A 27,258-nucleotide genomic window follows, 5' to 3' on the forward strand; every position below is an offset into this window, starting at 1 on the left:
AAACAGTAGGTCAGATCTTCGTGTGAAGATTAAATCTTGTACTTGCCTCCTTGGAGGAAATTGATTCATTTTAGCTAGCAAGTAACTTTTCCCCATCATCTTGGACTGTTTTACCCAACAGTTTTTTCCTGAGACACACTTCGCACCATGCCCCCTCCCCACCTTCAAATACATAGTTGCATAAGACACCCCCCCCCCCACTTCGTTCAGGCGATATTCCTGAAAGGAACATAGGAAGCTCCCTTACACTCAGTCCATTGTTCCATCTGGCTCAATATTGCCTGACCTGCAGAGGTTCTCTAGAACTTCAGACCGGGGTTCCTCCCAGTCCTACCAGGAGATGGCAAGGATTGAACCTGAGACCATCTCCATGCAGAGCAGATGCTGAACCACTGAGCTATGGTCCTTCCCTCCTCTAGAAAAGGCGGCATGGGGGCCACCACATATGGTGGCCCTGCCCTCAACATCCCCTGCACACTCCCAACCTTCCTGTGTTGGGAGTGGGCTTCTAAGCATGTTCAGTTAAAAGCTTATTAAAAGCTTGCTCAAAATCAAAATGTCTAATAGCACACTGTTCAGACTTTTCTGTTCAACATGGGGAGGCAGAAGTGGAATATGTAGGGCTAGATACGTTGGGATTGGGGGGGTGCCATGTACATCCGCGTGCTCCCTACTCATGTCTGCATTCCTGTTCGGGCATAAGACCTGAACAGGGCTACTCTGGGTGAGCCTTTTGAGCTGGATAGAGAAGCTGTCCAATACCACCAGCAGTCAGACGGTGTGCTGCAGGGCAGAATCAGCACTAAACTGGGAGATGCCTGCAGAAGTTTTTGCTTCAGCAGCTTCTAAGCAGCAACTGAGGGTTTAAGAACTTGGCCTGGCTGCCCCACTCTCCCTGAAATACTAGTGCGGCTCTGATCCTGACTCCAACATAAGTTGCGTCATGTTGCCAAGTGAGTGCTTTCAGGACCAAACTTTGCTTTGTGCTCACTTGCATCTCTATTCCCGATGATGACCCCATGGTGCTTGTAGGTTATCTGGTTCTTCAGGTTGTGTTGTTGTCCTGGGATATGATTTAAGGGATCGTTTTTAGGTGCCCTGTCTTGTCCCTGGTCCTGGGTTCATGGTGGCTCCTCTGAATGTGCCTAACTTCAGTTGTGGGATTTGGTAGGCCCTGATATTTAGTACCCACAGTGGCATTTCACACAGCCATTGTATGCGCACGGTACTTCTAATGCACAATTCTTTGAAAATCAGAAAGTTTGTGAAAATAAATTCCTACAATTTATTGAAAGAACTGAGAAAAAGTTCCCTTGAAAAGTAACTGTACAACATGAAATGCATTGAACCATTTCATAAAATAAAACTAATATTCTACGGTGTCTTTTGGATATTTGCCTCTTTTTTCTGTTGTGGATTAGAGCTCATGTGAAAAACAGGCCATGTTTCGTCTATCATTCTCCACCTTCGACACAAGCCCATTAAATTCTATAGGAAAAGTAATATTACATCTTGCAGTGGAACTAATATCTATTAAGATATGGTTTTACACTTTCATTAATCACAGAGTCTCTCATTACAGAAAATGAGCCATTGCTAATATTACAAGCTAGAAAGCCTGGTGTGATATTGAACCAACCATGACATTTTCAGAGTTCTGTAAAATATAATTGCTGTCTTTGTCCCTCTAAAATAATCAGAAATAGCCCTGACTTTTCTTCCAAGTAGTATTTTAGATACGCTAAATAGATTGGAACTATATCTAATGTGATATGCTAAGTTATGTTCATGGTGACAGCCTAGTGGGTGTCTTTTTTTTTTCTTTTCTTAATTAAACCAGAACCAGAATTTTAAACAAATAATTCTTTTTTATACAGTAATATAGCAAAACTGTACTAGCAGACTGTATACAATGATTTGGGCTACAAAATCTGTTTCAACATACCTTCGCAATACTTGGCAATAGTCAGCAAATCTACCTTGAATATTTGATTAGCATGTGCACATTTATAACCCCCAAACTCCCTAAGAAAGAGCATTTTCAGTACACTGGATAGGGTTTAGCTGCATAAAAATCATTAATCACCATTGGAGCCATGCAGCTAATTCTCCATTCAAAATGCAATAAATGTAGCTTATGAGTAATAGCTACTATAATTTCATAGTGTAGTTGGGTAGGCTTTCAGTGTTCTGTTGAGGCTTAAGCCAAATGATTCCCACACATCACTATGAAAATAATATATGTGAGGTTATCCTCCCCAGTTCATTCTTTTAACCTCCAAAAACATATCAAAATAAAAAGCCATCACCTTTTTTGTTGTTGTTGCAGCTGAACGAAAAAGCAACTGTTGGATGCTATTTGGATATGCTTACTCAGATAGCGGCAAGTGCATCTTTTTAAATGAGGAACTTCCCCAGTCACATATAAACTGGTGGCATTGGAGGGTTTCGCCTTAAGAGAAAAGTGGGAGAGTGGGTGAGGGGTGCTAGACCCTCCCTCACCCATAACTTATTATTTATTTATTCATTTGAATATTTATAAGTCACCTTTTAGGGCATAGCTCTTGCAACAAAAATAAGATACTGACAATTGGAATCAAAGAGATAACCACTTCAATGCAAAATTCAAGCTCATCATGCACCTCATAACAACATAAAAACCGTATGTTGGCACGTGTTGTGAAATTTACAGATTTGGTGCTGGTGGTGGGGAACTTGATCCAAAGAGATCCGGCAAAAGACTCGGAAAGGGGCCTGGACAGGCCTCGATTTATCCCCCGGGAGTGGACCCAAGCAATGGCTATTGGGCAATTTGGCCCACCCCCTGAGGACATCCTGTGCCTGATTCTGCCTACAATTGGTCAATCCGCAGGCAGGCCGCAATCCCCACCAGTCGACATTCCCGGATGGCAGACAAGGTCGTGACCAGGCTACAATGCCGCCTAACCGTCAAAGGTAAGCGGACTTGGGGAAAAATACCACAAAAGGTGAAAATCTAAGTTTGCCTCATGTCTTTGCACTGAAAATGGTATACTCCAGGAGAGGCTGTTTTTCTGTGACAAGTCTTTGGGACAAGTTGATTTATCAAGCCCATCAGTTTACAATTGGGCTGTAATTCTTTGGAAGCCCTCACCAAATATGACTGGGAGTATACATTTTGATAACATTAGTAACAGCAACAAAAATAAGATGTGGCACAAACTGTAGCCCTATCCTGGAAGAATGAAAGAAATCACTCTTCTGGACAGGAAGGTGACAAGTGTGTTTTATCAAACTTAATTGAATTCAAGTTACAATTATTAACAGCAAAACAAAAATTTTTCACTGCTGGCAATAAAAATGCAGCATGGTTACAAGCTAGGGTAAACCTAGGGAGGATGGGAAGAAGGACCAATTGCTCTAAGAATGGAATTGCTCAAGGTAAATGTGAAATAGACAGGTTTGCATGATTTTTTTAAAGAGAGGAAGTAATCACTGCATGAAATTTTCTCCTTGTAAATATAGGGTTGTGGAGTTTGTTTGTTTTTTAGTTATTTCAAACATTTCTACCCTGCACCTCCTATTATTTAAGAAGGTTTACAGACACCCAGAGAAGTAGGGCTGGCCCACTATATTTTGCTGCATCACATATAACAGCAGAAATACAACAGCATCCCCCAGTTGGTGCTTTCCTGGCAGTCATGATACATAGGATCCAAGATCAGGAATGTTCTTTGGTGACAAAAGCACTTTCCCCCCTCTCTGGCAGTAAAAATAAGGTAAAGGACCCCTGATTATTAGGTCCAGTCGTGACCGACTCTGGGGTTGCGGCGCTCATCTCGCTTTATTGGCCAAGGGAGCCGGCATACAGCTTCCGGGTCATGTGGCCAGCATGATTAAGCCGCTTCTGGCAAACCAGAGCAGCGCACAGAAATGCCATTTACCTTCCCACCAGAGCGGTACCTATTTATCTACTTGCACTTTGACGTGCTTTCGAACAGCTAGGTTGGCAGGAGCAGGGACCGAGCAATGCGAGCTCACCCCGTCGTGGGGATTCGAACTGCCAACCTTCTGATTGGCAAATCCTAGGCTCTGTGGTTTAACCCACAGTGCCACCCGCATCCCATCTGGCAGTAAAAATACAATATAATATAATAATAAATAACGAAGAATGTGCTATCTAGTCCATGACACCAAAGATCTGCTACCTGAAGCAGCCACCTTGCTCTGCCAAATGGTAGAGCCAACCCTACTGAAAAGATGTAAAAATAACAGAAACAATCTATTGTACCAACTACAAAGGATGTTCAACTATTGGTTTATAAATCACACTTGGAGTTAAATAGATACAATTACGACTTCTACATGATGACTCATTACTGGTTCAATTTAAATGCAATGCAGGTAGCACTTATTTCAGTAAGTCAGCAGATCATACCAGATTAGTTAGAATCTGAGACCTCCAGTTATAGGGCGGTATATAAATTCAATAAATGATGATGATGATGACGATGACGATGATGATGAATGACTGAATACCTATTGCTTGTTTAAGTCTGTATGTCTAAAAGCTAGTTCTTTAGCAGTAGCTCCTGTCAAAAAATAGTTATTGACAGCAAACATTCCTGGCTCCTTGTTATAAAAAAGCACATTAAGATTCAAAGAACTGTATCACTGAAGAACAACAACAATAACAAAAATTGTAAACCACAACTACTGCTATACTGCCAGCATGAAAAATAGAACTTGGAACCTGGATTTGGATGAGTAAGATTCAGCTAAGAGTTCAAATTAATTGCCATGAAGTTGGAAAAAACCACATAGCAGTTTTTAACTATTTTATTTTCTTTCCAGAAAATAAGAGTTGAAAGCTCATGTGAGACATCATGTGCATGTCTTTAGTTTGTGCCTTTCATCAGCTTGTTTTCCTTCCGGATGCCTTTGGAAATTGTGTGTTAGTTCCATCAGAATCACTTTGAATTAAACCCTCCTGTTACCCATTGCAAAACAGGCTAAAAAGCACCTGGCAATTTTCAAGAGGTTAAGTAGCTATGATCTGCAAGCTGCCCATGCCGCAGCCTGACGAGAAGATGCAATTTGACACAATGTCTAATCTGCTGTGACATTCAAGTTTTAAGTGACGTTCAAGGAGACGGAAGGGCTGGCGCTTGAACGTATCCCAATGTGCACTGGTATTCTGTCTGTTAACTTTCTAATGAAGCATGATTGAGTAAAGTAATGAAGAGTTTACAGAGAGCCCCAGGAAACCAATTTCCAATTTTGCGACCAGCAGGCTTTAAACTTCACGGCAGCATTTGCTTATTTTGTCTAGAAGGGGACTAGGATACTAAATGCCATTTCTACTTTGTGAGTCAGACAGACTTTTCTAATCCCCACACACTTACTTTCTAATGAATGTCTCCTTCTCCTGATCCATTTTCTCCCCATCCATAGTTGTTATGTATAGGGCGAGTGGCTCTAATAGAAAAGAAAGAAAGGAAAAGGGGGGGTGGGGAGATTACAGTGAGAAATGAAATTCTAATCACTTCAAAAATCAGAAGTATTGCAAGCCTTCTGCACAGAAAGAGATTTTAATCTTCAGCCTGCCCTTGCTGAACTCTGGTGGAAAGAATATAAGAAGGACGTAGCAGGATCATTTTTATGAGAGAAAACCCACATTGATCAAAGCAGAGCTGAACATTTATGCTTTACCTTAGTTCCATGATGCTAAAGCAAATATATAACATCCCCACACAAACTCTATTTAATTATAGCTGCTTCACATGCACTTATCGACAAATGTTATCCTTGTATTACAGAATGCTAAAGCAGAAAACCAAGGTTAATGATAAAGAAGTTATTTTCAAATATGTTCTGAAGAATTCTGGGGTGTCTTGGTAGCTCATCAGGAGTTCCTCAATGACAAGATCAGTGGTGGTGGATAAGCATCTCTGAATGGTGAGGTGCCCATCATTTCTCTGCAATCCCAAATGGAAAACTACACATTTCAGAATACCGTGACACACAGCCTTGCTGGAACCACTCCAGAATGCAGTTAGGGGATTGTCTGATTGAAAGACCCAATGGTTTTGGTGGACTATATATCCATGATGTTCAGAATAAAAGCACTACTTCACATAATGCATAATTAATTTATGCAACAGATGAGAAACCTGTGGCCCTCCAAGTGTTGTTGGAGTCCTGTTCCCATCAAACCCTAGACAGCATGGCCAATGGTCAGGGATGATGGGAGTTGTAGTCCCAACAATTTATGGGAGGGCCTCAGGTGACCAAAGAACTTGGCCGACCTTGGGTTCTATGTACCCCCCATTCCTCTCATAGAGTTATGAACAGAGTGCTTTAAAAATCAATGCCTCTTCCCAGGAAACACTGGGAACTGTAGCTTGAGGGGAAGGGATAGGGGTCTCTCAACATCTGTCAATTCCTTTAAAAAGCTGCATTTCCAGGGATTCTTTGAGGGGGGCCATGATTGTTCAGAGCGGTATAACACTACCTTAAATGCATAGTATGGATGGGACCTAAGTGCTTAGTCAAGCTCTAAGTCCAATGGGGGTGTGCACAAGGGAAGCAAATTGGAGAGAGACAATAAAAGGAATGTTTAAGATGTGCAAAGCTTTCAGTATATATGAAAGCAAGTCAGTTCATTTCCACTCAGTCTTATGCACTATACCTATTTCTTAATTAAGCCCCCACTCCCAATTTAACAGCGGGATAAGATTTCAAAGGCAGGGGCTACACAGAGGTTCCCGAGAAAATGATGGACAGGTCTTTGCCAGGGATACTCTGTGTCTCAGATTATCTTGCCTCAGGGCACAAGGTTGTTATTAGGTGGACTGAACCCCAGCCATTATTTAAAATGGCAATCTGTCAGTTGCATGCCATGGAACGGAACATACTTCATACTGGCAAAAAGAAAGAAAGAAAGAGCTTTCTTTTATCAAGTGGAGGAAAAAGATAAAAGCATTGCCTACTTGAAAAATCAGACTTGCATTTCCCTACTATAATGTTGCTATCTCACATCCCTGTGACTTGCTGAAGATGGGAGACAACTCATAAATTTGTGTGAGGGGTTTAAGGACTTGAAGAGTATAAAAGGTCATGGAAGCACTCTGTCAGAACTGAATTCTTTTATCACATCACACTTGATTTGGAGGTGGGAAGGGAAGGAAATATTATTTGCTTTAAACAAATAGCAAGGAATCCTTTAGTTGTCCTGTGAAATCCTGTGCCCATTTTAATGCTTAGTAGTCTCCCTTTGATGGTTAGGGAATACTCCACACCCCTTGATTTTGTGACATATCCCTCCTGTTTTGATGGGAAGGGGAAGGAAAAAGAAATCCGAGATCTTCAGATGGCTGGCCAAGAACCACTAACCCACCTTATAAGGGTTCTGTCGGAGAACAGTAGGATACAATGGAATAAGCCCATGAGCTGTCCTAAGATCCTTGGAGGAAGTGGACTGCATATGCAGTAAATAAAAGCATACTAGGATTTGCTTCTTTTAAACCCACAAATCCAGCAACACATCAAAAATGCCTCCTAACAATTATCTACTCACAAAAAAATTATCAATTCAATTCCATGCATGTCTGCTCAGAAGTCAATTCTGATGTATTCAAAGGGCCTTACTCTCAGGTAACTGTAGGAATACAACTGAAGGTCAGGACTAGGGAGAAAGCTCAATTGCACACAGTGGACTTGCTTCTGAATATATGCATAGGATTGTGAAGCACCAACACCACTCAAAACATGGAATCCTATCCCAGAGAGATCCATGCGCATGCACACATACACACACACACCCTTCATGAGATCATGTTTAGAACTCCTATATTCAGGAACTGCTGTGCCCATCATATTTGCAGTTACCCCACCACTTGTAGCACTGAACATCTGTATTTAAGTGGGACCACAATGCCTTGCATTCCCTGCTCTAATTATAGAGTTCAAAAACCTTTTGGGCTGCAGTATGCAGAGAAGGGAGAGGCAGCATTTCTGACAAGAGGCTCCTGTTTTTACAACTAATTGGGCCAGCAGATTTGGGATATAGAAGATTCTGACAGCCAGCATATTTGGTAAGACAAAGATGTCAAAACAAACTATAGCTAGCAAAGCCTGACAGCAACTCCTCCTCCCCCCCCCCCCGCCTTATGTTAGGAAAGCAGAGGATGTGACCCATTATAGTATAACAGCCCTTCACAACTGTAGCCCAAATCATTATATTGTCTCTACTGCCAGCGTCGTCTTCCTGCTGAGCAAAAGGGCAACATGAAATGCTCCTTCTGAGAATCTCTAGATGTGGAAAAAACAAATGCCTGATAGCTTGTGATAATTCAGATATACATCAACAAAAGAACTGCCATGCAATAGGCAGCACATGGCCTGTGCATTGTAAGGATTCCTATGGATCAACATGCATAGTAAAATAAATGGAAATATGTGAAGTCAAATATTTGAGTATTTGAATAGGAGAATTGGCCCACAACAGCTCAGTGTTCACAGGAGAAAATATTAACCTAACCTGTAGCTTGAAAACCTAACTGCCCCTTCTTTGAAATACAGCTGGCCAGAAAGAATATGCTTCAAAAGCCCAGGTGGAGAACAGATCAACTCCATTGTCCAAATGTAGCTATACCATCTTTAAATTGAATGTTGTCACACACCAAAACTGACGTAAATAGGCTAAAATCATTAGTACTCATAATATGGAAGCTATGGCCAAGGGCCACTGCATTGATCAAGCCTTCAAGAGAGCAGAGGTTGGCATGGGAAGAAGGAAAGGAGCTATGGTATGGACTCCTCCCTTGTTACCATGGAGTTCTAGAAGCCTTCTTAGAAGCTATGCTACACCAGCATGGAAATAGCCAGGACACAGTTTTGCATGGGCAGGCTACACAATGCTCAAATTATAGGCAGTGGGGGGAAAGAGAGGAGAGTTGGGCAGCTCTGAAAAAGACAATAAAATATTATATGGATTTCCATAAAATTTCCATGTGCTGATCTATATGCGGGTTCAGAAATAATTACTATAATTTAAATAAAAATACCAAGCATCTCACCATAGTGGAGAACTCTGGGGTCAGATGACCTGTTCAATCCAGCTGCGTACTGTAGCTAGGAAACTTCAAGACCCCTGCTTTACCTTCCTACGGTTCTTTAAATGAGATGTGGGCCAAAAGTGAAAGATAAACTAAAATTGGTGAGAGTCAGGAGGTGGGGCTTGTGGGGCCTCCTCCTTTTACTTCCATATTTTTGAGCTCTATTGCCATGTACAGTGGTACCTCAGGTTACATATGCTTCAGGTTACATACTCTTCATGTTACATACTCCACTAACCCAGAAATAGTGCTTCAAATTAAGAACTTTGCTTCAGGATAAGAACAGAAATCGGGCTCCGGCTGCGTGGCGGCAGCAGGAGGCCCCATTAGCTAAAGTGGTGCTTCAGGTTAAGAACAGTTTCAGGTTAAGAATGGACCTCCGGAAGGAATTAAGTACTAACCCGAGGTACCACTGTACACTAAAATCTGAGACCAAAAACAGGTAGATTTCCTATTACCTGATATTCTGACTGGGAACATCTATTTATTGTCTGGATTAAGCTTCAGCTTATCCACCCCATACCAATTCCAGGCATTGTTTTAGAAACACTACAACTTCCTTGGACTGTGATAAAAAAATTTTTTAGCATTCCCAGATGATGTAGGTAATCGAGATCCATTTTAATACATCTTTATTAGTTCATGTTATGGAAAAGAGACAGCTGTGGTCACCTTGGTGGACAAATTATTCCTTTTGAATAAGTCCTTTAAATGTATTTTGGCACAATAGCTGTCCATTATCCACACTGTATTTACTCAGTAAAATTAGCAGAACGAAGTGGACAGGAAAAGCGAAATGGGAAAACAAGAACTATGAAAATAATGAAATTTCAATGTACCACTAAACTATAACATGTGTAATGCCATAAACAGCCATTAAATACTTACCAGTCCATTTCTTTTTATCTCCGTCATCTCTTATCTGTCAATTATTCCTAAGGATCTTTTCTTCTCTTGCTAAGCCTAAGGAAGCAAATTTAATTTGAGTGACTTCTTGCCTGTTATCTCCATCTAAAATGACTGATGGCATTTTTAGATTTAGTGGAAGTTTTATAGTATAGAAAAGAAATTAAAATGCATCAATTCTTTCTAAAACTGCATTAGTAATTTTAGTTTTCATAGGGATTGGCGCCTTGTTAGCCATCATCAAGTGTTATAATTAGAAGTTAAATAAACACATTTAACATGGGGTAAGCATGCCAACTTTGTCCCCACATGGTTGTTCCTGTCATCCTCCAAATTATAGAGACCAATCTTCTGAAGCAAAAAGACTTCTGTCCTAAGGGAGGCTTCCTACATGTTTTAGAATCCTGGGAAACCAGGATTCTAAAATGTTCAGGGAAACTCCTTAGTGCAGAAAGATCACCCTATCAAAGGGTAGAGCTTGTGTGCTCATCCCCCACTGCTACACCAAGTGTTTATTTACCATATTTTTTTCCGTGTATAAGACGTCCCCATGCATAAGACGACCCCTATGTTTCTGAACCCAAAATTAAGAAATCGATATTTATTGAGTTGTTGAGCTTCTTCTTATTATTATTTGCTTTTTTTGCAGAGGTGAGTCTTCAATTGTTGAGGTTTTTAGAGGGAAGTTATCCAAAGTTGTTGAGCTTTCTGGAAGGAGGTTGCAACCAATCGCCCACCTGCCCACTGCTGCCAATCACCTGCCCACTCACCCCCTCTGCATTCACTATCCGTGTATAAGACAACCCCTATTTTTTGCCTATTTTAATAGCAAAAAAAAAATCGTCTTACACACGGCAAAAATACGGTAACTTTTAGTAGTAACATCTGAAGTTTTTCAACTATCGAGCAAACACTTGAGTTCCTACTGCAACTCCTAATATGAAAGCAGTTTGTAAGCCTAAAACTTATTCCAACAGGAGTATGAGTATTTTCATATGGAACAGTGTATATCCTAATCAGAAATGGTTTTCCACTTTCAAACTCTGCTATCCACTAAAAAAGGAAAGAAATTTAAAGGCTGTGGCAGTTCAGCTGCAAATATATTTGGAATGTAATATCAGTACTGAGAAATTCCAGATGAGGTTCCAATGACCTTTGGAATAGACAACATAGTTGTCAGAGTGATGGATGATAAACTGATGTTAGATCTAGGACCGCTGGTTGTTTTAGTCACTTTGGACTTCTATAGCAGCATTTGATACAATTGACTATGGGAGGCTGGTTAGGCAGCTGACTGTTGCTTCTGCTGTGTCAAGAACTGCCAAACTGGTCATCTCAGTCATAAAAATGAAGTCACCTGGTAATAGTGGACAAGTTATGTATCATCTTTAAGTTAAGTTGAAACTGGCATCCATCAAGGTTCCATTCTATTACCCACATTATTTGGCATTTATACAAACATACCCTTGGGCATGTAATGGCTAAATGTAGGGATGAGTGCCATTTTATAGGCGAATTATGCACATAGTTAAGTCATTGCACAAGTGGTGGCACTTCCGCCTCTTCTCTGGAAGCAATCCTGAATGAAAACAAGCCACTAACACGTCAAAGCTACCTTGTACTGAGCACAATTTATTCACTCAGTCAGAAGGAGGCTGAGGTGCTGCTAGTAAGGCAATGTAGCAAGTAATGGGGTTGTCTTCTACATCCATGAGCCCTGCATGTTGAAGAGGTCCAAGCGTAGCTAGTGAATTTCGGCGCAATCTTTGCTTCAGAAATGTACAGGCTCACAATATGAATTCATATTTGTCATACTGACCTTAATACTGTTCTGTCTGGGAGCGTGAGGAACAGAAAACACTGGGAGGCATTCTCTAGCTACAGCTACCTGTAGCAGCTGTCAAAAATGATAGCTGCATGAGACTCAGACAGCCTTTAGTACATGTGCTGCTTCATTTAGAAGCTATGTTGTAAACCACATTACCACTACTGGGGTGTGTTTTTATAATGAAAATACTCTGCATCTGTCAATAAGAGTTCCCATTAAAGGTTACGCCACATAGCTTCTATGTTGCTGTCTTTTATTAGTCTGATGTTAAGTGATCCAAATTGCTTTCCCTGCCCCACCTAGCCAAAAGTACATTAGCAGTACTGAAATGGGGAAGGACTAGGGAAATATATCCTCACTTAAGGAATGAATAAAGAAAAACTATGGGTCTGTGCAATAATTGTTGGAGAGGTTGGCGAGGGGGGGCGTTTCCTAGCAGAGTTAGCACAATGGTGATTGCTACAAAGCACATTAAATTTTGGTCAGATTTTATAGCATCCATCCTTGAACAAATGTTCCCCACAAAAAAACTTAGGTTAGAATAAATCACAGACTTAGCTTTACAAATAAGTGAAGATTTTACTCACAAAGTTTCAGAAGTTCCAGCAAACAAGTTTCCATCTGCTGGCTGTAAAATAAAGGAAAAGGTTCCAATGGCTTAAAAAGAAAAGAACTTTGTTTCCTTAAAAAAGAATAATGCAGTCTTTACATTAGCAAAGATGCAGATAGTAAAAATACATTTTTAGAGAAATTTTCCATTCACCTGGTATTTCTTGCAGCTGGGAACTGTTGGAGATACTATAAAGAACAGGTTTTATCCAACCCTTTCTCCACATATATTATGAAATAATTATAATGGTCATCAAGTACATGGATTCTAAGAGACGTCTGTGTGGTTCTGGTATTCAGATGCTGGACAAATTACTTTATGGAGGGAGGTGTCATGATCCAGAGTCCAGCAGTGACCAAGACACTGCAGAGTCACCCACTAAGCACAGAAGTGCATAGAAACACAGAAGTGTCAATCTGCAGCATCTCCCTGGCAAAGGCAAAACTTTTTGGCTCTCTGGCAGGATGCCAATTAGCAGCTACAGCAGTCTAAAGTCTCTCTCTCTCTCTCTCTCTCTCTCTCTCTCTCTCTCTCTCTCTCTCTCTCTCTCTTATGGTCTATATAGCAGTCTAGCTAGCATGACACTCCTTTCCAGCTCATTTCCAACTAGCAAAACACCAGGCTATACTATGCTGGGTGTTTCCTTAGAAATCTCACTTTTCCTTAAACAAAAACCCCTATTTCCACTCCTTTCTCTCACCCCGCAGTTCCAGCTCACTCATTAATGCCACCACTAGAAACTGTGTGGTCTTTTTTTGTTTTTAAAATAGTTTAATAATTCAACTTTCTCCAATAACTTTATTTTTAACTTAGCTTAAGATAATTTCTAGCCACCACAGCAAAGCCATGGTAGAGCAGGCAACCTCCTCCATCTTCCCCAGAATGCCTTGCTCTGAAGCCACCACCACCACCATCCCCATCCTTCTTCAGAGCAAGACATAGAATCATAGAATCATAGAGTTGGAAGAGACCACAAGGGCCATCGAGTCCAACCCCCTGCCAAGCAGGAAACACCATCAGAGCACTCCTGACATATGGTTGTCAAGCCTCTGCTTAAAGACCTCCAAAGACGGAGACTCCACCACACTCCTTGCCAGCAAATTCCACTGTCGAACAGCTCTTACTGTCAGGAAGTTGTTCCTAATGTTTAGGTGGAATCTTCTTTCTTGTAGTTTGGATCCATTGCTCCGTGTCCGCTTCTCTGGAGCAGCAGAAAATAACCTTTCTCCCTCCTCTATGTGACATCCTTTTATATATTTGAACATGGCTATCATATCACCCCTTAACCTCCTCTTCTCCAGGCTAAACATGCCCAGCTCCCTTAGCCGTTCCTCATAAGGCATCGTTTCCAGGCCTTTGACCATTTTGGTTGCCCTCCTCTGGACATGTTCCAGTTTGTCAGTGTCCTTCTTGAACTGTGGTGCCCAGAACTGGACACAGTACTCCAGGTGAGGTCTGACCAGAGCAGAATACAGTGGCACTATTACTTCCCTTGATCTAGATGCTATACTCCTATTGATGCAGCCCAGAATTGCATTGGCTTTTTTAGCTGCCACGTCACACTGTTGGCTCATGTCAAGTTTGTGGTCAACCAAGACTCCTAGATCCTTTTCACATGTACTGCTCTCAAGCCAGGTGCCCCCCATCTTGTATTTGTGTCTCTCATTTTTTTTTTGCCCAAGTGCAATACTTTACATTTCTCCCTGTTAAAGTTCATCTTGTTTGTTTTGGCCCAGTTCTCTAATCTGTCAAGGTCGTTTTGAAGTGTGATCCTGTCCTCTGGGGTGTTAGCCACCCCTTCCAGTTAGCCACCCCTCCCAGTTAGCCACCCCTCCCAGACAGAAGGGAAGGGGAAAGGAAGACCAAAGCATAGCTAAACCTCTGACCACATTATCAGCAGCAAAGCAGTTGATGGGGGCTGACAAGGAGAGAGGTGGACAAGCAGGGTAGTAGCATTGGAATAGGAATAGGAGTAAGGTACATTTTAGATATTCAGTTACACTGAGTTAAACAGGTTTTCCTGTGGATTCCTGTGTTCCTTTTAGCAAAATCTAACAGCCTTTATTGTCATTTTTCTTGACCTGTTTACCATCTTTTTTTGTAATTCCCCACCTATAACTGGAAGACTCATGAGTTGCATTTCCCCCATAATTTTCTTTTAGTCAGGTTTCTAATGATCACAACAAACACAAAAATGCCATATTATGTAAACTAGGAATCATAGCAAATATGCAAATCCAGAATTATCATAAATTCCTACTAGACTTAAAAGGAATCATGTTGTCCTGTATTTTCAAGAAAATGTCACTTCTTTCTAGTTCCCCCTCCTTCCTTTTTTCTTGGACCCATTCAGACTAATAATTTTAAATGGAAGTTAAACACAACCTCAAGGATTTTCTAAGAAAACTTAAATTAGCAAATTGCTACTACGCTCATTTATGTTTGTGATGAACTGATGACTGTGTAAATTATTTGACAAGCACATATAATAAGCAAAGCTGCCAGAAACCCCCCAGTTAAATACAAACTGACAGCATCTCTCAAAAGCGTAGTTCAAATTAACCTTGGGCTCTTTCAAAGCACACACATGCCTTTGGTGCTCTGCCAAAGGATATATGTATATCCTTGTTTTTGTTCCATGAAAATTTGCTATATTCAGAACAATTCTGGTCTTGATTTTTTATCATCACTTGTTTAGTCTGCACTAAGTGAATCATTATTTGTCTATGCATCTATGATTAGCTAAAAAATAATAATCATTTTGGCTCCGCCAATAACTTTTCCCCTACAAAAAAACCACAAGTGTCACACTTACCTTGGCTGTTAGAATAGCACTGATTAGGTCGATTGCAGGAACATTTTTGCTATTGTTTACAGAATCTGGTTTGACTTTTCCTTTCTTCATACACTATCAAAAGAAAAAAAGAATTTTTCATGGCACCAATTCCAAAACCCCAATAAATTGCAAGGAACTGTTTGGTCACATTCTACTGAAGGCCCCAGAGGATGGCAACATCCATAATGTTTTTTTTTTAACTTTTGGCACTTTTTTAAAAAAATTATTTTTTCAAACTGCTGCCCAGTTTCAAAAGTGGAATTTGTATAACTGCACCAGCTCTTCGTGAGGAAATACATGAGGCCCTTGCTTTGTTGTGGGTCTAAAGCCCCAATACACACTGTTCCTGACTCTTGGTGACCCTGTCCATAAGCCCCAGCCATCACAGTCAATATAACTGGAACTGATGGGAGTTGTAGTCTAAAACATATTAGAAACTATAGTTCCACACTGCATTAAGGGAGACTCCTGGGGACATTTAGAGGCTGATTGAAAAGGAGCAATCTCAGGGCTTTTTCTCAGCCAGAACTCACCGGGACTCAGTTCCGGGACCTCTCAGATGGATGCCATTGCCATTATAAGGGAATGAGGGAGGTGTTCATGATGAGTTTGGGCACCTCTTTTTCTATAAATATAGCACTGGGCAACCTCATGGAAATAATTAGCCCCTTGTCTGGTTGCAACAGTTCTTTACAGAGGGAGAGGGGGCTGAGCAGAGGGGTACAGTCTGTTAGCTGGGAAAACCTTCCTCTCAGACGGCACAAGACCAAGGGTGTCTGGGAGGCAGCCGTTATAATTACATTTATATACCCTTCATGGATTACTGCTTTGTCATGGTGAAGGGGCTTGAATAACTCAGAGAAGCTATGAGCTATGCCATGCAGCACCACTCAAGATGGATAGGTCATAGTGGAGAGTTTTGACTAAACGTGATCCACCTGGAGCAGGAACTGGCAAGCAACTCCAGTATCCTTGCCAAGAAAACTCCATGGACAAAGACAACAGGCATATATGTCGCTGTTACGATGCTGGAAGATGAGCCCCTCAGGTCGGAAGGCGTCCAACATGCTACTGAAGAAGAGCAGAGGACAAGTACAAGTAGATTCAGAGCTGATGAAGTGGCTGGGCCAAAGCCGAAAGGTCGCTCAGTTGCAGATATGCCTGGAAGCGAAAGGAAAGTCCAATGCTGTAAAGAAAAATATTGCATAGGAACCTGAAATGTAAGAACCATGAACCTTGGTAAGCTGGGTGTGGTCAAAAATGAGATGGCAAGAATAAATATTGACATCCTGGGCACCAGTGAACTAAAATGGACGGGAATGGGCAAATTCAGTTTGGATGACCATCATATCTACTACTGTGGGCAAGAATCCCGTAAAAGAAATGGAGTGGCCCTCATAATCAACAAAAGAGTGGTGAAAGCTGCACTGGGATGCAATCTCAAAAATGATAGAATGATCTCGATACGAATCGAAGGCAGACCTTTTAACATCACAGTAATCCAACTTTATGCACCAACTACCGGTGCTGAAGAAACTGAAATTGACCAATTCTATGAAGACTTACAACATCTTATAGAAGTGACACCAAAGAAGGATGTTCTTCTCATTATAGGGGATTGAAATGCTAAAGTAGGGAATCAAGAGATAAAAGGAACAACTGGCAGGTTTGGCCTTGGAGTTCAAAACGAAGCAGGGCAAAGGCTAATAGAGTTCTGTCTCCAATACCAAAATTCGACGCATGCACACCACACCTCTCTCGCTCCATTCTAAAGAATAGTTGCAGTGTCCCCTGTGGTGCCCCCAAGTTTGTGGGGGTGGGACTTCTACTTCTTGGCAAGTCCACACGAGCTTCATATTAACACGCTGTTTATTAGTGTAAACATGTTCCTTACTTTAATTCTATAAAGTCTGCAGGTTGACAATTACATTTTAAAACAAAATTACCGGTAAATGTACCAAAACCCCTGAGAGGACTTGGATGTTTTAAATGATACTAGGACTATTAAAGTGTTTTGGATGTTGTTATATCTCTGGACAGCATCTTAAAAAGCATAGACATCACCCTGCTGACAAAGGTTCGTATAGTTAAAGCTATGGTTTTCCCAGTAGTGATGTATGGAAGTGAAAGCTGGACCATAATGAAGGCTGATCGCCAAAGAATTTATGCTTTTGAATTATGGTGCTGGAGGAGACTCTTGAGAGTCCCATGGACTGCAAGAAGATCAAACCTATCCATTCTGAAGGAAATCAGCCCTGAGTGCTCACTGGAAGGACAGATCCTAAAGCTGAGGCTCCAATACGTTGGCCACCTCATGAGAAGAGAAGACTCCCTGGAAAAGACCCTGATGTTGGGAAAGATTGAGAGCACAATGAGCAGGGGATGACAGAGGGCGAGATGGTTGGACAGTGTTCTCGAAGCTACAAACATGAGTCTGACCAAACTGCGGGAGGCAGTGGAAGACAGGAGTGCCTGGCATGCTCTGGTCCATGGGGTCACGAAGAGTCGGACACGACTAAACAACTAAACAACAATCATGTTTTCTCCAAAGAGCTCAAGGTGACATACACACTTCTGCCTCCCATATTTTATCCGCACAACAACCCTATGAGGTAAGGTGGAGAGATAGCAACTAGCCCCAGATTTGAATCCTGATCTACCATATGCTAATGCAGCACTTTAACCACTACACCTCATTGGCTATAGTCTATAAACTTGATGGTGCAGCTATCCTGCCTCTGCTGAAATCCTGTAATTTGAATAATTTAATATTGAGAGAGAGAATAAAACATTAGTTTTATCAACGGAGGAGAAACAGTCACATAGAACCACCTTTGCTCAATCCACTTAAAATGGGGGGTGGGGGGATATTGTGCTGCTAGCATTTTACATGATCTAGTTATTTCTGGTAGAAGGGTGATCAGAACAATTTTTCAGGTTCTATATGAAAAATTAATGGTCCCACTAATATACCCTAAATGTTAAATGATCTATTTTCCTCCTGATAAAAATTCAGATTGCTTGGCATTGCAATTTAAAGCTAGGTTTCATGTGTTTCCTTCTTACATATACATTCTGGTTATATTCTCCTCCCTGTAAAATCAGACCCCAAAATGCATGTACACATACACTTTTCCATTCCTCCTCAGGCCCTTTAGTAACAGAACAAAACAGAACAAGATATATCTCTTCACTGTAACCTTATTCCTTTGTGAGTCTTCAACATGCTTACACCTACTAGAAGTCACCACCACAACAGAGAGCAGCAGAGGTGAGTTGTTGAAAGTAAAGATTTCTCTTCCAGTCAACTGGATGCTCCCTGGTAATTATTGATGCAATCCTCAAAAGTTTTTTAAAAAGAAAATAGTTCAAAAAGGTAAGAAGCAAAAAAAAAAAAAAAGTTGAGTAAAACATTAGGAGAAAAATCAGATCAGTTAAAGAGATTGTGAGTATCAGCAAAGTAGTAGAAACTGAAGCCCCCACTGATCTGTTATCTGCTGCAAGCTTTTTCTTGAGGGCTATCTGGATATATATTGGTGAGACAGAAATGAAAAAAACAAACTACATATTACATGCAAATGTGTGTAATGAATTTTATAGCTACTTTGGAGCAGGTGATTTGGATAAATGAGAGGTGTGGAAATGCTTAACACTTTGTGCTGCCAGCACCAATCTGCTCCAAACTATATGCATCCTTCCTCTCACTTGCAAGAGCTGACTGTATTCAAGCTTATTATTGGGCCACAAGTGTGGCCCTGTGTTATGGATGAGTCTGTTGAAAAACACTTATTATATTAAGAATTTGGGGCAGGGGCAGTGGGAGTTAGCTCTATGCCTTAGTTAGAAAATGGTTTTAGAAAAAGCATGTGGTGGTTTTAATTTGACCCTCTTGAAATATTATCCTTAAACAAAATAATGCCATAACTTTGGATTGTGTATATCAGAGAGCATAATACATGGAACGGGAGCTGCATTTGTACCTTCAAAATGGCTATTCCCTCCCTCTTCTTAAATATAGCAGCATTTTCTTCTTAAAGCAAATAAGGAGAGGGCATGCTTCCTACTCTACGCAACTGTACACTAATAGATTATTATGTCAGCAACAGTACAATCCTGTAAATGTCTACCTGGGAGTAAATCTCATTGAGTTCAATGAGGGTTGCTCCCAGGTAAGTAGGCATATCAAATAGGATTGCAACCTATGAGTTAGAGTGGCAACTAATGAGATTAAATGGACTTTGCAAAAGGTAGTATAATTGTTGCCAGGCTTTAGGAGAGTGTGTTAATTGATAATAATGAACTACCTCAGCCAAAGTGAGTCAGCAGCACAAATGGATGATCCATAGTTCATTCGCTTCAGGGTGGTTGTTTTCTTTAAAAAAATTTGAAATGGGCTAGTCAAAGTGATTTATTTGTCTAACTTGAGGTTGTTGAAAAGGCTAATTCCAATTTATGGACTACACCTATTTTGATCAAACTATGCCTTCAGGCCGGTGCATAGGTATTATGTTGCACAATTCCTTCCACCTCCTGCATAAAATTATAAATTGTACTACATTCAAAGCAACAGCAATTATCTTTCCTTATGGGTGAACCATATAGCAAGCACATTCACATCTTAATATTTAATCTAATCCATTTCATAGCCACCTATTCCCACCTGTCAACTCAACAGTTCTTGCTGGTCTGCTCTAACAGACATCTTGATATATCATATTTTTCAACAATTCATAGATAGATGATAGATAGATATAGATGATGATAGATGATAGATAGATAGATAGATAGATAGATAGATAGATAGATAGATAGAGATAGATAGATAGATGAGAGATAGATAGACGACTTGTAACACCTCAGTTCCCAAACTATGAATCACTGTCCAAGCCTCTCCACAACACGACATTGCTGAAGGCTCTACACAACATTTTGGATACTGTGTTTTTATTCTGCACCCCTGTGTTTCACCCCTTTAAAAGCTAGAAGGAGATTTACTCAGTTGGGTAAAGATAAAATAGAAAAACACATCTGTCCGTTGTTCAAAATATACCTCAGCAACTGTGCCCTCAGCTGCACTAGACATTTAAAGTAGTATCATACCACTTTAAAAGCCATGGCTTCCCCTCAAGAATCCTGTAGTTTGTTATGTGTGCTGAGTCTCGCTGGAAGACCCCCCCTGTGACAAAATAAATAAATAAATAAATAAATTAGGTGTCTCCTAAACAGAAAAAAGGTGCCGGAATTCACCATGAACACCTCCCTCATTCTCTTAGAACCATAGCAATGGTGCCCACCTGAGAGCTGCTAGAATTGAATTCCAGAGAGTTCCGACTGAAAGAAGCCCTGCTCCCAATTCTTCTTAACAAACTACATTTCCCATGATTCTTTGGGCGTGAGCCATGACTGGTATTGTCAGGGGTTCAGGGACAGAGGCACAGGTGAGGGAGGAGGCAGAGAGCGAGGGGGAAGAATCCCAGGGCAGCGAGGAAGAGGATGACAATGACTTGAGGGATTCCATGAGTCTTTCAAGTGAGTCGGAGGATTCCCAGAAGGGGGCGCCTGTGGTCAGGCCAAGGGGAGTCACAGGGGGGACTCGTCAGGAGCAGGGGACCAGCGGGGGAACCCAGAGTGGAAGCTGGGAGTCGGGACCGGCTTCTCCGCCAGAGCGCAGTGAAGGGGGTGGAGATTCCAGAGTGACAGGGGAAGCAGGTCCGAAAGCAGAGAGGGAGGGGAGATCGGAGCAAGACATCCTCCCGGAAGGGGAGGAGAGTAGTGCAGGGAGTAGTGTAACTGTCAAGAGGAAGGTTAGAGGTTGCGAACGCGCGCCAAGTTCAAATGTGGAGGCGCGCGGAAGTACAGGGAGCCCAGAGGAGGAGCCAGGTCCCAAAGCACGCAGGAGGGGGGAAGAGCTGTCTGGGGATTCCGCGTCAGGGGAATCCAGGAGGGGCGAAACCCCAGGGGGCAGGAAGACCCTGCGGAAAAGGAAAGAAAGGAAGAGGTGGAGCAGCACAAGCCTCTTAAAGTGGTGCAGAGGCGGGACTGACTCAGAGGGGACTTCAGCGGTCTGAGCGTAACAGACGTGGGGCTGCGCGCCTCGGCTGTGGAGCGTACAATGCACTTCAATAAACATCTTTTTTGTATATAAACTGGACTTGGCGTTGGTCTCTTGTGAGCTGGGACCTGAGGCAGCCCTGACAGGTATAATACTGCTTTAAATATATAGTGCAGATGGTGCCTGTCTCTGTGTAAAACGGGAGGTTCTGCCCTGCACAGGGCATCATAGTTCATCAGTGAAAATTAGAGATGATGTGTCTGCTCCTCACTGCCAAAATTTAACTTCTAGACCAGCCTTCTTCAACCTGATGCCCTCCTTATGTTTTTGGGCTACAATTCTAATCAGCCACAGCTAGCCTGGGCTGGAGGGCACCAGATTCAGGAATTAAGGTTTAGAAATCCATAGGAACAGGTGAGGGAGTTGGAACACAAACCCTGAAGACTTACAACTCTAGTAGGAACCCATGCTAAAGAAATGGCAAAAACTAGTGTGATAATTTACTGTGCACAGGTACTGGGAAGCAGAGACTGTTCCTGACAAACAGGGCTAATTGACATCCATCATTTTAAACCATCAACTTAGCACATAGGAGTGAGAACCTGTAGTGTGTGTGTGTAGAAACCAGCCAGACATATTCTAATCCAAGCTACAATGCTGCACCTAATGAAGCTCAAACATTTTTATGGCCCTCATTCTGGTAGCCAAGATCCTACTTTCAGCCATAGAACCTTCCAGAGGGAAAATAATTTATCCCTCCAAATCTCTAGCTCAAACCGTGGCTCAATTTGAAGTGAGCATTGGGGAGTGTTTCTTTTTTCATGTATTTTCCTTCTTTAGAGTAAAACAGCTGCTATATGTGGATTTGTATTTTTGGCTGATAAAATTCAAGTGGAGTGGGGAATGTGAGAAGAAAACCAGCTGCTTTGCTCCTAACTCATTCGCAAGCTTGTTGTCATGGTGGCTCCACAACAAATTAGGTACAGGGGGTTCCTTATATGGGCCCGACATAGGTTTGAAACGCATACCTTCTTCCAACGTCTAGTTTTCACTGTCACATTGTTTCCTAAACACTGGGCCTTGAGCCACTTTCAAGTGGGCCTCAGTGCCACTGCCTGCCCGGTGCCTTCTTACTTCCCCACCTCGCCCCCAAAGCTGTGCCCTAGTTTCTTGGTTGGACTGATGCCAGTGCCAGCAACCCCATGGATGCTGAGTACAGGTAGCCAGGAGGTAAAAAAGGTCAGAGGAAGGAGTAGGAAGGTCTCCCTCCGCTGAGAGGGAAATGGCCAGAGCAGATGTTGAAGGAAATCAAAACCTGAGAGAAAAGGTTCATTATTTATTTCTTTACTGAAATAAATGCTGAAATACTGCAGATGAGAGAGGAAATTTGATACAGTGGTTTTTAAAGGAACGGGGAGTAGGGATGAGAAAAACAAAACAAAATTGGCATTTGGCAGTGTGGGGATAAGGTAAAAGTTCAGTATGAAAGGAGAATGGGAACAAGAAACTAGGAACAAAAATATATAAGAATATATATCTATATCTATATATCTATATCTATGAAAAATATATAAGAAATATATGTAAGAAATACACACAGACACACACATGAGAAAATGTCTTAGAGTGTGAAACAGTCAATTCTGCCTACAATGGGGAAGGTGAGTCACAATACCTCCACAGCAAATGTCTGTACTTAATTTGAGGAAAGCTCAGCTGTGGAACCCCTTGCCATGAGGAAAACACTGTGGCAGAGAATTTAGCTATTTCCAAAAATGAATTGGTTACATGGTGTCAGTAATTGCCAACTGTTTATGCCAAACCCAGCCTCCATCTGTGACTATTTTGTGACTGGTTCTGCCTGCACACCTCCATTATGTACTGGTAGATTGTAGTAGTTTTCTGTGGGCCTTTTCTGCCATTGCTCTTCATTTAGGGAATGCTTTCCCCAGGGAGTCTTGCCTGGCACCATTATTACATATCTTTAGGCACCAGGCAAAATCTTTCATCCGTATCAAGGCCTTTGGCCTTTAACTATCTGTGCCTTTTAGAAGTGGGTGGGATGTTTTTAATATATTTCTTTTTCCTCTTGGTTTTAATGTATCTATGGCAGAAGAGCTGTTTGTCTGTTTTTAGTCGTAATTTGCAATATAAAGTGAATTACAAATTTATAAAATAGTAATTATTATTTCACCCTTCTCAAGTGCATAGCTGTCAACTTACAGATTTGAAAATAAGGGACCAGCAGCCTTGAAAATAAGGGACCAGCAGCCAAAATAAGGGACCTGCAGCCTCACCTATTCCAGGCACTCCAGTCTTCCTGTCCTCCTGCAGTCTGGCCAAACTCATGCTGGGTAGCTTCGAGAACACTGTCCAACCAACTTTGTAACCAGAGGTTCAACTGAATAGAATCTGAATCACATGCAACACAAGGCCTATGCAGCCTCAACTGAAGTTGGCTCCCCGGCCTGGCTTTGCACTGCAAAGTTTGCAGCAGCAAGTGCAACAAAATGGCGTCCAGCATTCAAAAAACCCCTCAGCTTGCATTAACTAGCCACACACAAAGCATGCAAGCTCCACCCCCCAGTCGTTCTTAGACTTCTTATTGGGTGAGCAACACAGCCAAGCAACACAGTTGGAGCCTTCCTCCTCCCTGGCTGGCAGGGAGGGAGGGAGAGGAGCTGCTTCCTTTGAAATTTAGGGGACATCAATTAAGGGACATTTAAGGGACATCCATCAATAAGGGACAGCAGCAGGACATGGCGCTGGAATAAGGGACTGTCCCTTCAAATAAGGGACACTTGACAGCTATGCTCAAGTGGGCCAGGGGGCAGAAAGCCGGAGAACTCCTGCATTTACAGAAATGAATACATTGTGCCAAAACAATCAGCATGCATTAACCTACCGGTAATAGAGAACTGTATGACGATTCAATATCTGTTATAATGTCTTCATCTGTGGATTAAACACTGAACTACAAAACCAGAGCTGCCCAAAAACATTTCACCATGCCCTCCTGGGCCTTTGACAGCTGTTCCAGGCATCAGCCGATGAAAAGACTTATGCACATGTTACATATATAAAAGGTTTGCCTACTGAATTCAAGAGATGAAGCTTATTCAAGTCTCAACAGCAGATCAAGCTGGATTTTTTAAAAAAATCTGTTGGCACCCTTACTGAAACTCTATAAAGGATGTCAAAGTATCTCTGACGCAATATGAACTTATTCCCTATTTGTAGATCCATGCATAATTGTGCTTGATTCCATGAAAATGTGCATGGAATCTGAACCCACAAAGCGGTTCAAATGGGTCTGAACTCTCTTGTGAAATGAATGGGGAAGCCCTCCTAGGCAGGGGACCTCCATAGAGTTCCTAGGGTCATAAAATTCTATCCCCATTGAGCAGGGGTAGCCAATGTAGTGTTCTCCGGGTGTTGTTGGATTACATCAACCCTAACACTTGGGCCATGCTAACTGAGGTTGATGGGAATTGAAACCAAATAACATTTTTAGAGCACCATGTTAGCTACCCCTGCCATAGAGATGAGAACAGGACAGGGTCTTTCTTGGGAATATAGGCTCACTGTAGCGTAAGGAGAAAGAAATACTAAAAGAATTGAAAGTGAAAAGTGTGTTGGCTGTTAACCTTATTGAGAGTAATGTCATTATGCATGAATTGAACAGTAATGCAATCATGGACCATGGAAAGACATGATTCAATTACAAGGACTCATCTCAGACAAACATCTGGAAGTAGTTTGGTCATTTTCACACCTTTTAGTGGCTCGGCTCATCCTTTCCATCCAGATCCAAAATGATACCAAACTTTTTACACGTATAATTTTCCCCCTGAAAAGAGTAAATAGAGCAAGGCAGGTATAGGTGGCTTGCTATTCTAATCCACAAGTTAGTTGTATAAAAACGGATCATTAGTACAGATAATTCATAGCTAAAGAGCTGGTTCTGCTGTGGGTCCAGAAGCCTAAACTGAAGGCACATTTATACTGAACATATTGTCCACTTGCTCACACCAATGGTTGTGGAAGTCTGTCATTGCATCAGTCTCTTCCAGCAATTATTCAGGTAGGATGCTGCCATTACATCCTGCATGGCAGATCCTTCACTGAAGAATTGGGGGCGGGGGGGGGGGTTGAGATCAAAGTAAAATTACAGAACAGAATACATTTTAACATACGTGAACCATAGAACAGAGGCAGGAGTAACAAAATGTTTCCAGAAAGCAAACCGTGCTTTCTGATGTGCAGAAGGATAAAGAGGTGGCTATTTTATTTAAAAACTGAAAGGAGTATGTCACAACTTTTGAGAAATAATAATTAGTCCAACATTAATAAGCTTTAAGGATTAATTCTCCCAACAAAGATGGACATAATTCAATAAGGGCCTGTTGTTAGATTTGGTCTAGTGTCACTGAATGCAGTGCCTAATGAGGGTTGGGGGGGGGGGGAAGTAGCCTGATTTTGAAGGAAGAATTGTGTCACATTAAAGTAACTACGTCATGCTGAGGTTTTAAACAACTGGAGAGCATAAATCCCACTGTGTGATTTTTTTTTTTTTACCTTCTGTGCTGGCCTTAACAAAACTTCCCGGCATATTCCCCACCCCCCTTTACCAAGCAGTTTAATTTTTCAATTTGAAGAGCTATTGGTATAAAGTACGCCTCATTAGCTTGTGGGAGGTAGCCGGTCTTCATTAATTCAGTTCTTCTCACTTCATTTGCTTTGCACACAGTCATAATTAGCTTCAAAATAACTTGGGTAACTTCGATAGATTTACTGCTACAATTTTACTCTGCGGTCCCGCTTTGCCTCCTGTTGTTCCAATGTTTTCCATAAAAAAGTGAAGGTGGGGGATTAAAAAGGCAAAGATAGCTGTAGAGAGTCATTTAGTGCTGTGCTCTTGAAAAGGGCAACGTTCTGCCTTTATCCTTCAAGAGCTCCACAAATGCGATCAAGTATAATGCTTTGTGTTTGATCTACCTTGTGGCACATAGATAAATGTTCTTCACACTTACAGAACCACAATCTATGTTCTCTTTCGCTTGCATGTGATAATAGGAGCCTCTTCTCAACTCCCCCCAGCCGCCCTGCTTCCCAAAAGGGATGGCGTCAGACTGGCATGTGGGGTATCGTGCATCAGGGCTGCCTAGATTTCTTCCTCTCTCACCTCCACTGTTTCATTTTCCCCAGTGAGAGACGACACACCAGAAGTCATTTGTGGTGCTGATATCACACAAATAATCTCTAATGGGCTTAGACAGTAACATAGGAAGCTGCTTTATACTGAGTCAGACCATTTGCCTGACTCAGTATAAGGCAGATACATAGGGGTTGTCATATTTTATCTTCACAACAAAGCTGTGAGCTGGATGTGTAACTGCCCTCTCATCCACCCCAATCACTGAGTGGTCTTCATTACAAATGGGGCTTCAAGCACAGTTTTCCTGGTCCAAATCATACACACTAACCATTACACCATATTGCTGCTCATTGCCATTCAACTTCACCACATAATCTAAAAACAAGCCCAAACCTCAGACAAAGCTTTGGCATGTTCTTTTGGAACCAAGGCTGCACATTTCTGCAAATAGTAGCAGTAGATTGGCTAATTAATTCTTCTGAAGAAGTGTGCATGCACACGAAAGCTCATACCTAGAACAAACTTAGTCGGTCTCTAAGGTGCTACCAGACTATTTTTTTATATTATATTATTATTATTATTATTATTATTATTATTATTATTATTATTATAACTTTTTAAATTATTTCGACTTCGTCAGACCAACACAGCTACCTACCTGAAAGTAGGCTGGCTGTGAGGGAATAACAGTATATTATATAAGGTTTTATGTAATGTGGCAACATGTTCCATGGTATAGTTCTGAAGGGCAGGCATGCTCAGAAGAAACG

The 27,258-nt window shown here is 41.6% G+C and overlaps 1 long non-coding RNA gene across 2 annotated transcripts in view; it reads right to left on the reverse strand.

Annotated features, from left to right (window-relative positions):
• The window catches only part of LOC114593847 (uncharacterized), a 196,991-nt gene that overhangs the window by 162,845 nt on the left and 6,888 nt on the right, over window positions 1-27,258 (reverse strand). For both annotated transcript variants that reach the window (XR_013392349.1, XR_013392348.1), the window contains exons 2-5: window positions 15,258-15,350; window positions 12,420-12,460; window positions 9,987-10,061; window positions 5,385-5,457 (exon numbers count right to left, since the gene is read on the reverse strand). This is a non-coding gene — a long non-coding RNA (uncharacterized LOC114593847). The remainder of the gene's footprint in view (window positions 1-5,384; window positions 5,458-9,986; window positions 10,062-12,419; window positions 12,461-15,257; window positions 15,351-27,258) is intronic.

Source organism: Podarcis muralis, chromosome 3 (genome assembly GCF_964188315.1).
Source record: "Podarcis muralis chromosome 3, rPodMur119.hap1.1, whole genome shotgun sequence".
Classification (NCBI taxonomy): Eukaryota; Metazoa; Chordata; class Lepidosauria; order Squamata; family Lacertidae; genus Podarcis; species Podarcis muralis.